The 10,169-nt window shown below is 47.2% G+C and overlaps 1 protein-coding gene across 6 annotated transcripts in view; it reads right to left on the bottom strand.

Moving 5' to 3' along the window:
• Positions 1–2,838, bottom strand: part of GDPD5 (glycerophosphodiester phosphodiesterase domain containing 5) — a 130,013-nt gene extending 127,175 nt beyond the window's left edge. For 3 of the 6 annotated variants that reach the window (XM_039318827.1, XM_039318826.1, XM_039318829.1), the window contains exon 1: positions 2,610–2,835. The gene's annotated coding sequence lies outside the window, so the exon portion shown is untranslated. Of the gene's footprint in view, positions 1–2,609 lie in introns of all 6 variants that reach the window. The other 3 variants (XM_039318828.1, XM_039318830.1, XM_039318831.1) reach the window with 2 other exon arrangements.
• Between the last annotated feature and the right edge of the window lie 7,331 nt (positions 2,839–10,169).

The following is a 10,169-nucleotide window of genomic DNA, read 5'->3' as shown; positions in this document are numbered from 1 at the left end:
TATATTAAACAATCAGGAAATCTAGTATCTAATCTGGCATGCAAACCGAGCCATTATTCTTTACTCTACAAACCATGGTTTCAACAAGCTTCTTATGACTTTGCTCTGACTTTGTTTAAACTGGAGGGGAAAAAAAAAAATGCAGATTTGGGATTTTGGAGCAGCTGAAATTCAGGACCCAACTGAATTATATACACATAATTATATAGGTGTATACATATGTGTGTATATAGCATGTCCATGTGTTTGTTATGTATGTGTACACGTCTGAGAGCAGACCACAGAATTTCACTTTTCATGTGTGCTAGTGCGGCCACAGTAAAAAATACGATAATGAAGATAAAGATAAACTTTAAGCCATCCAAGTTAGTTAGGCCACAAACTAACCAAAACAGCTGAGGCTCCCCTGTGGAACTGTGGTTTATTAACAAGCCACAGATTCAGGGCTCAAACACAACCTTACACACATTGTAACATCAGTATCCCAATCATGCTTTTACACCAAGGTGAAAGGAATTGTGTAACTCTGCAGTTTTCTTGGGAACGCAGCACAAAGACAGATGTCCCCAAATAAAACTTTTTTTACATTTTTCTTTTTTACTTTTTTTACCTTGTTCCTTTTTTTTTTTTTACTTTTTTACTTTCCTGTCTTGCTCAACCAAGATCAAACCAGGTTTGATTGTGCTTAGGTTTCCCCCCTCCCCCCATATCAGCTCGGTGCTGTCACTTAAAAGAGTTTTAATGTGGATTTAAGGAAATTTCTCTCGGTGTTTCTCCATCTTGGCCATTTGCAAGATGTGTGGACTTCAATTCCCAGAATTCCCCAGCCAGCTGTGCTGGCTGGGGAATCCTGGGAGTTGAAGTCCATATCTTCAAGCTGGCAAGTTTAAGAAACACTTAAATTCTACATCATTATCCTGGTCAACCTAGCATCCTGATACTAGGGTCCGATTCCTTGGGATTTTTCCATAAACCCAGAATTAATAGCCAGGAGCTTTCAGATGCTCAATTCACAGCCCTGAACTGTGCAATTATTCCTTTTTTTTTTTTTTTTTTTTTGACGAAAAGCTAAAGAGGCAGCAGTTTTTATCAGCTTCCTGGAAACCTTGTTAGGAACCGGCAGAGCAAGCAGTATTTAATTTTGGCCATCAAGGCTATCATTAAAAGAGGCAGAAAGTGGGGGGGAGGCACTGAAAGTAAAGAGAAAATAACATTTGCAGCCTTCTTGCTTTCGGCCTGCGCAGGTAACTGGTGTACTGATTAACTAACCAGCTCTTTAGAGGCTTCACACAAACAGGCTAGTAAGAGTGTGGCTGAACAATTCCAGCACAGGAATCGTCAATCAATCAATCTTTTGAAGTTGGGACACTTTGTGTCCACAGCAAAAAAACTGAACACAACCTCACTTTCTCTTTCCAGCCCTCCCCCCTCAAAAACAAAGAAGCGACCTCCTCCTCTACTCACAAACAGCTAAACCATGGTTTACAGACGGCGGCTGAGCAATGCCAGCACAGGGATAATAAATAACAAATAAATAAAAACACTTTGTGTCAACAGCCAAGAAACTGACCACAACCTCACTTTCTCTTTCCAGCCCCCCCCTCAAAAACAAAGAAGCGACCCCCCCTTCTCTACTCACAAACAGCTAAACCATGGTTTACAGACCATGGCTGAGCAATTCCAGCACAGGGATAATAAATAACAAATAAATAAAAACACTTTGTGTCAACAGCCAAGAAACTGAACACAACCTCACTTTCTCTTTCCAGCCCCCCCCAAAAAACAAAGAAGCGACCCCCTCCTCTCCCCCAAACAGGTTGAGCCAAACCATGGTTTACAGACCGCGGCTGAGCAATTATAAGAAACGAACAAGCAAATAAAACACTCTGTGCCAACCGCAAAGAAACTCAACGCAACCTCACTTTCTCTTTCCAGCCCCCCCACGCAAAAAAAAAAAAAAAAACCAACCCAGGAAGCGACTCCAATCTCCTTCGAAGCAAGCAGAACATTTCCCAAGAGGACCCTGTACAGTACTACAACTCCCATCCGGCCAGCTGGGAAGCATGGGCGTCGAAATCCCCTGGTGCAGCGGGAACCCTCGGCTCTCTCTCTCTTTCTCTCTCTCTCTCTCTCCACCCCCGCCACCCCGGGTCTTCCCTTGCAGACGTTCCCTGACGCCCCCCCCCAAAAAAAACCTCGGGAAAGCCACCACCGGCGCTCCTTTTGCAACCGGGCGCCCGCGGGCGCCACCTCGGGAGCTCCGCTAGAAGTCGGGGGCGGTGGGAAAAGAAAAAAAAACCCCACCCAAATCCCAGGGGCAATTCTTAAAAAGGGGTCCCCGACGCTCCTGTGCGCCCCCCCTTCGCCCCCCACCCCCCAAAACACACGCCCGGCCCTCGTCCGCTGCAGGCACAGGAGAACCCCGGGGGGGGGCTGGCTGGCTGGCTGCCCCCCCCAGTCACTCGCCCCCCCCGAAGGGCGCGGGGGGCTCGCAGACACCCCCCGGGGGGGGCTAAACCCGGCCAAGCGCCCCCCTCCCCGGGCCTGCCGCTTCTCCCCCGCGTGGCTGAAAACTCCCGCGACCTTCCGCGGGGGCGAAAGCCGCTTACCTGGGGCGCCGAGCCGGACCGCGCTTGGCCAAGCTGGGGTGGGCAAGGCAGGCGGCTTGGAGCGGGGGGGGGGAAAGGCCGGCCGGCCGGCGGCAGCGAGGGATCCAGCCGAGGCAGGTGGAGCGGGGTCGGGGTCGAGGACGGCAGCTCCACTCGGGACCGACGGGGCTGCCGGAGGCGCGGGGCGGGCTGCGCGTCCGGCCGCTTCTCCCAGCGAGGAAGGGAAGCCGGGAGGCGGAGCTCCCCGCAGGAGGGAGCCGCCCAGCGACGCAGCCGGGCGGGAGCCGGCTCCCCGCCTTGGCCGGGCGAGGCTCCGGCCCCGCGGGCGGGAGGGTCCAGGCGGGACCCGCGGAGGAGCAGCCGGGACGGGGGAAAGGGCTACCTAGGTTCCCCCCCCCCCGGAGCAGCAGGCGGGGGTGGAGGGGTGAGAGACCCCGGCCCGGGCTCTTTTCCCACCCGCCAGGAGGGAGTCTTCCCGCATCTTGGTCGTGCGAAGGGGCGGAGGAGGCGACACGCGCGTCTTTGCCGAGCCTGGTGGCCTTTCCAGGGCTCGCACGTGCTCCTAACCCAAGGAGCGGAGTAAACCCCCCCCCCAGTGAATAAAAGCTGGTCTTGGGGATGGGAGAGATCTGGGAAGGGGTGTATATGTGTCAAGAAAGGGGGGGGGGAATGAATAGATGGTAGGAGAGAGAGAGAGAGAAAGAAAGAGGGCGAGAGAGAGGGAGGGATAAGAGAAATAGGTGAAGACAGAGAAAATAGAACTACTACAGAGAAAGAAAGAGAGGATAAATTCATGATTGATAGGAAAGAGAGAAGAGCAGGACAGAAGGAGAAATAGTGAATAGATAAGAGAGAGAGGATACAAAGAAATAGGCGATAAATAGATACAGAAGAGTGAACGAGAAGAGAAAAATAGAGAGAGAAATAGAAAAAGGAAGAGAGAAATAGAGGAGAAATGAGATTGAGAGAGAGGAGAAATAGATAGATGATAGGAGAGAGGGACAGGAGAAATAGGTGAAGAGGGAAAATAGAACTAGATAGATAGATAGATAGATAGATAGATAGATAGATAGATAGATAGATAGATAGATAGATAGATAGATAGATAGATAGAATACTGGTTGATCAATGGATGGATGAACACACACATAGGCGATAGATAGATAGATAGAGATGAGAGAGAGAGATAGATAGGTACTGGTTGATCAATGGATGGATAAACACACATAGGCAATAGATAGATAGATAGAGAGAGAGATAGAGAGATAGATAGAGAGATAGATAAAGATCAGTGGTTCTCAATCTTTTTAGACCGGCGACCCCGGTCATGAGCAGGTGGCGCGCATGCGCGGCGGCGCCCCCTGCGGGGCATGCATGCGCGGCAGTGCCCCCTGCGGAGCACGCATGCACGGCGGCGCCCGTGCGGCACGCATGCGCGGCGGCGCCCCTGCACGGTGCGCATGCGCGGCGGTGCCCCCATGCGCCGCCCCATGCGCCGGCTGAGAAAAAAATGGCGGACTGCGTTGTTTGGCGATCCCCATGAAATGGTCGTTCGACCCCAAATGGGGTCGCGACCCACAGGTTGAGAACCGCTGATAAAGATAAAAGAGGAAAAATAGAGCTAGCTAGAAAGAGAAATGAGTCAACTGATAATAGATAAGAGAGCAAGAGAGGAGAAAAAGAAAAAGAAGAGATAGGAGAAATAAAGGAGAAATGAAGATAGACAGATAGACTATATCTGTATGTGTTTTTGTGCACAAGGCTCAACACACACCTACTGCCTGTGTATGTATAAACTATTGGCACTCCTGCCTCTTGGGCCAAAGATTAACACAAGCCAGGACTGTATTCAGTAATCTCCTTTACAAAATGTAATAAGTGCTCCCTCCCTCCCTCCCCCAGCCATCAATTGGATTTAAGGACGTGTGTGTGTGTGTGTGTGTGTGTGTGTGTGCGCGCGCCCGCCCCGCATGAGCCAGGAAAAATGCGGAAGGGCTGAGATTTGCATAAGGTACATTGGGAGAGATGTAATGATCATAAATAAAAGTGGATATAAATCACACTTTATGTGGAATAAGGATTTGCACACACAGACACACACAGAAACCACTTTTACCAAGCATATCAAGATGCAGCTCTTCCATTAGGTCAGTGGTTCTCAACCTGTGGGTCGGGACCCCATTTGGGGCCGAACGACCATTTCACGGGGGTCGCCAAACAACGCAGTCCGCCATTTTTTCCCCCTTTTCCTTAGCTGTGCTACTCCCTTTTATTCTATTGGCTTTTGAAAGCCAATAGAATAGACTCTCTTGAATACAGTCTAATTCTATTGGCTTTCAAAAGCCAATAGGAATTGTCCAGGCTGTCTCTGCCCTGCTAAGCCCGCCAAAAGTCCCAGTCTGCAAACGGTGCTGCACCCGTTGAGTAGTCCTCGACTTACGACCGGTTGAGTAGTCCTCGACTTACGACCGGTTGGGGGTCGCGGCATTAAAAAGGTTGAGAATCACTGCATTAGGTGTTTTGGCTTTTCCTAACTGCTTTTAATTGTGTGAGTTTTCTAAAAAAAAAAAAAAGCCAATTTGTTTTTACCTGGGAAATCTAGACGTTTTGGTCCAAGCTGATTTCTCCTGCATGCAATAAACCGAGATCAAGCCTGCTCCCTATTTATTCCAGCCACATTACAGATAAGTCCTTTACTTACGACCACGACTGAGTCCAAAATTTCTGCTGCTAAGTGAGACTATTGTGACATCCCCTCAACTCCACTGAAGATGTTACCTAAGCCTGGTAACGAAATTTTTGGAAACCAACCCAGAAGCTCGGAGAACGAACCTCCACCTTCATCCTACACCCAAACTACAGATATTCGTCACTATTGCAAAAGGTTACAAGTCAATCACTGCCTGTATGAATTTAATAATAAATATTCTGATAAGAATCAGTGGTGGGATTCAAATAGGGGAACCACTGGTTCTCTGTGTGGATGCCGCTTCCGGAAGTCCGTTCTGGACCCGGGTAACAAAAAATTAGCTACTGTTTCTGCCGAAGTGGTGCGAACCGGCTGAATCCCATCACTGTATCTCTGTCTCTGTCTCTGTCTCTCTCTCTCATCTAATCTATTCATTATTTGTCTATCTATCTATCTATCTATCTATCTATCTATCTATCTATCTATCTATCTATCTATCTATCTAATCATTCATCTATCTAATCATCTATCTATCTACCTACCTATCATCTAATCTATTATCTGTATCTATCTATCTATCTATCTATCTATCTATCTATCTATCTATCTAATCTATTCATTATCTCTGTCTTGTCTAGATCTATCTATCTATCTATCTATCTATCTATCATCTTCTAATCTATCATCTAATCTATTCATTATCTCTGTCTCGTCTATATCTATCTAATCATTCATCTATCTAATCATCTATCTACCTGTCATCTCATCTATTCATTATCTGTCTTGTCTATATCTAATCATTCATATATCTAATTATTTATCTATGATCTATCTATCTCTCTATCATCTAATCTATTCATTATCTGTATCTATCTCTATCTAATCATTCATCTATCTAATCATCTATCTATCTATCTATCATCTAATCCAGTGGTTCTCAACCTTTCTAATGCCGCGACCCCATAATACAGTTCCCCATGTTGTGGTGACCCCCCAACCACTTATATATCACCGGGTGCCAGGGCCGTGGCCAAAGAAAAGGGGAAAAAAATGGTGGACAGCCTTGTTTGGCGACCCCCGTGAAATGGTCGTTTGACCCCAAATGGGGTCCCGACCCACAGGTTGAGAACCACTGATCTAATCTATTTATTATCTCTATCTATCTATCTATCTATCTATCTATCTATCTATCTATCTATCTATCTATCATCTAATCTATTCACTATCTGTCTTGTCTAGATCTATCTATCATTTTCTAATCTATCATCTAATCTATTCATTATCTCTGTCTCGTCTATATCTATCTAATCATCATCTATCTAATCATCTATCTATCTACCTGTCATCTAATCTATTATCTGTCTTGTCTATATCTAATCATTCATATATCTAATTATTTATCTATGATCTATCTCTCTATCATCTAATCTATTCATTATCTCTATCTATATTTATCATCTAATCCATTCATTATCTCTTGTCTATCTATCTATCTATCTATCTATCTATCTATCTATCTATCTATCATCTATCTATCTCTATCATCTAATCCATTCATTATCTCTTTCTTGTCTGTCTATCTATCTATCTATCTATCTACCTACCTACCTACCTACCTACCTACCTACCTACCTACCTACCTACCTACCTACCTACAATCGTGGGATTCAGATAGGTGAAACACGGGTTCTCTGTGTGGATGCTGCTTCCGGAAGTCCATTCTGGGCCTGGGCAACAAAAAATTAGCTACCGGTTTTGCTGAACTGGTGCAAACCGGCTGAATCCCACCCCTGATAAGAATATTAAGATATCGTACCACTGGGTGTGAAAGTGCCAGGGAGAGAAGCAGGGAGACACCGATTCACCCTCATCCTTGTGACCGTGAACGCTCACACTTCCTTTGATTAAGTTACCTCCCCTCTCTTCAGGCTACCCTACGGGGTTGTCACCGTGGGAAAAAAATGACAGGCAGGAACGCCCAGTTCTTCGCTTCGAGGAAAAGCCAGCTCATAAATCAATCACACAAACGACGGCGCACACTTTCCCACGCTGGCCTGGAAGTCCACTAAGTGAGGCCAACAAAAGCCAAAACCGAAAGGTGCATCAGAAAATCCCAAAGGTGCTTTTTTTTTTTTTTTCCAGGAGGTCACTGGACTTTCTCGTTTTTCTTTGAAGACGTTTCGCTTCTCCTCCCCGAAGCTTCCTCGGTTCTGAAGAAGCTTCAAAAGTGAACACTAATCACACCTTCAGCGGAGATCTGAGAAGAACCCACAACTGATTTCGGGCAGCATAGGATTCACGCACGTTCGTTCCTCTTTTTTCCCTCTGCACAAAGATCTATCCCAACACAAAAAAAAACCCCTGAATTTATCTACAGGTAGTCCTCGACTTACAACAATTTATTTAGCGTCCGTTCGGTTACAACCGCACCGCAAAAAGTGACTTAGGACCGTTTTTCACCCTTACGACCGTCGCAGCCTCCCCGCGGTCACGCGATTAAAATTCAGACGCTTGGCAACCGACCCACATTTATGACGGTCGCAGCGTCCCGGGGGGAGTGTCACGCGATCCCCTTTGACGACTTTCTGACAAGCAAAGTCAAAGGGGGGGGGGGAAGCCAGATTGACTTAACAACCGGGTTACGAACTGACCAGCTGCAGCGATTCGCTGAACAGATGCAAAACTCGCTTGACACATTTTTCACTTAGCAACATAAATTTTGGGGCTCGGTCGTAAGTTGAGGACTGCCTGTATTTCAGGGCACCCGTCTGATAAAACGCTACCTGCTTTTTTTGGCTGATTATCGATTAAAAATTATTTCTTTTTTCGGCTGCCGAATAGGTAAAAGACATTGAGCTTGTCAGCTAGAACAGGGCTTTTCGACCAGTGGTGCAGGTACCACCTGTGGTACATTGGCACCTGGCAGGTGGTACGTGACCATCATAGAAAAGTGGTAGCGGGAGAGGGGAATAAGCTGAACCGTACCGCATAAGCCTGAGCGAGAGATGTCTGGAGCTGCAGGGCTCAGCGGAAGCGCCAGGATCAGTGCCGCTTTCCAGCTGATCCGTGCTTCTTTGGGACTGTCAGGGCTCAGCGGAAGCGCCAGGCTCCAGCTGGAGCTCAGCGCTGATCCTGGCGCTTCTGCTGAGCGCAGAAGAAGCACCGATCAGCTGGAATGTTGCAGCCTCTCCAGGGTCTTGTGATTTACATTCAGATGCTTGGCAACTGATTCATATTTATGACGGTCACAGTGTCCCAGGGTCATGTAAAATGACCAAAACCTGCTGCAACCACCCAGCAGACTGGGAGAGAATAAAAACCAAACACCCCCCCACCCCACCCCTGCTGCCAATCCTCAACAGAAATGCTCACAACAATAGAAACCCTGGACAGGAGGAAGAACGCCGCCGGGTGGGCAGGCAGGTGTCTTGCTCGGCTGTGGCTTGGGGGGTACTTTTTCAGTGCCATTGTAACTTCGAACAATCACTAAGCGAACTGTTGTAAGTCGAGGACTACCTGTACTTCATCAGTTTTTTCCTCTTTTTGTTTTTTTGTCGTCAAGTTTTTGACACCTTGCTAGGCGACTGGTGGTACTCGGATATTGCCATATCCTAAAAGTGGTACAATGGGTGAAAAGGTTGAAAAGCCCTGAGCTAGAAAATTGACAGTCAAGGTTTGAGTGCCGCGCGATGGGGTGAGCTCCCGTCTCTTGCTCCAGCTCCTGCAGTTCGAAAGCGTGCAAACGCGAGTAGATCAATAGGTACCACTTGGATGGGAAGCAAAAGAGTGTTTTGTGCGCCTTTGATGTATAACCATGCTGGTCACCGAAATATTTTCGGACAACGCTGGCTCCCTCGGTTGAGAAACGGAGACGAACACCACGCAACCGAGTTGTACACAACCTTTCCCGAATTTTTCCGCAGTGTCCCGGAGTGCGTGTGTGTGAACGTGATCCTCTTTTGCGACCAACAAAGAAAGTCGGTTTCCCTTAACAACCGTGTTACCAACTTAACGACTGCAGCGATTCGCTTAACAACTGCGGTAAGAAAGGGCGTAAAACGGAGCAAAAGTCACTTCCCAACTCTCGCTTAGCGGCGGAAATCTGGGCCTTCCCTGTAGTTTTTTAAGCGGAGGATTACCTGTATTAGAAACCTATTTAGATTTTTTCCCCCCCAAAAAAACAAAAGAAATTGGAAGAAGAAGACAATAATTTCAGTCCCTGCAGTCCAAACAAAAATTACAAGCACCTGCTTGGGATTTGGATGGGAGACCACTAGGAAATCACAGCACCAGGCCCAGACTTGGAAGGAAAGAAAAAGAGAAAAGAACAGCAAGTCTGTCCCGTATTGTTGTTAAAAAAGAATTACACACAGGTGTAACCGTGAAGTCACGAAGAAGCCATCTCAAGGGGAAAGTTTTGCTTTTTCAAAATCTGAAGGGCCGTATCTGCTGTCAGCTGGCCTCTGCAAAGGATGCTGTGGTATCACAGCTGGTCCCCAACTTACGACAGCCCATTTAGCGACTGTTCAAAGTTACAACAGCGCTGAAAAAAAAGGGTCTGGCGATCGGTCCTCGCACTTATGACTATTGCAGCACGTCCACGGTCCTGTGATCAAAATCCGGGCGCATGGCAACCAGCGTGTATTTATGACGTTTGGAGCATCCTGGGGTCACGTGGTCCCCATTTTTATGACAGCTTCCGGCAAGCACAAAGTCAATGGGGGGGGAGGAGCTGGATTCGCTTTACGACCTCAGGATTCGCTTAAAGTTTGTGGCAAAAAGTTCATGAAAATCACACGCTTAAGAACGACCAGCTTGCTCAGCAACAGAAATCCCGGTCCTAATTGTCGTCGTAAGTTGAGGACTGCTTG

This window comes from Crotalus tigris, unplaced genomic scaffold (genome assembly GCF_016545835.1).
Source record: "Crotalus tigris isolate CLP2741 ecotype Arizona unplaced genomic scaffold, ASM1654583v1 scf7180000021573.356075, whole genome shotgun sequence".
Taxonomy (NCBI): domain Eukaryota; kingdom Metazoa; phylum Chordata; class Lepidosauria; order Squamata; family Viperidae; genus Crotalus; species Crotalus tigris.
Note: the sequence above shows the minus strand (reverse complement) of the source record. Positions and strands in the feature narration are given on the sequence as shown.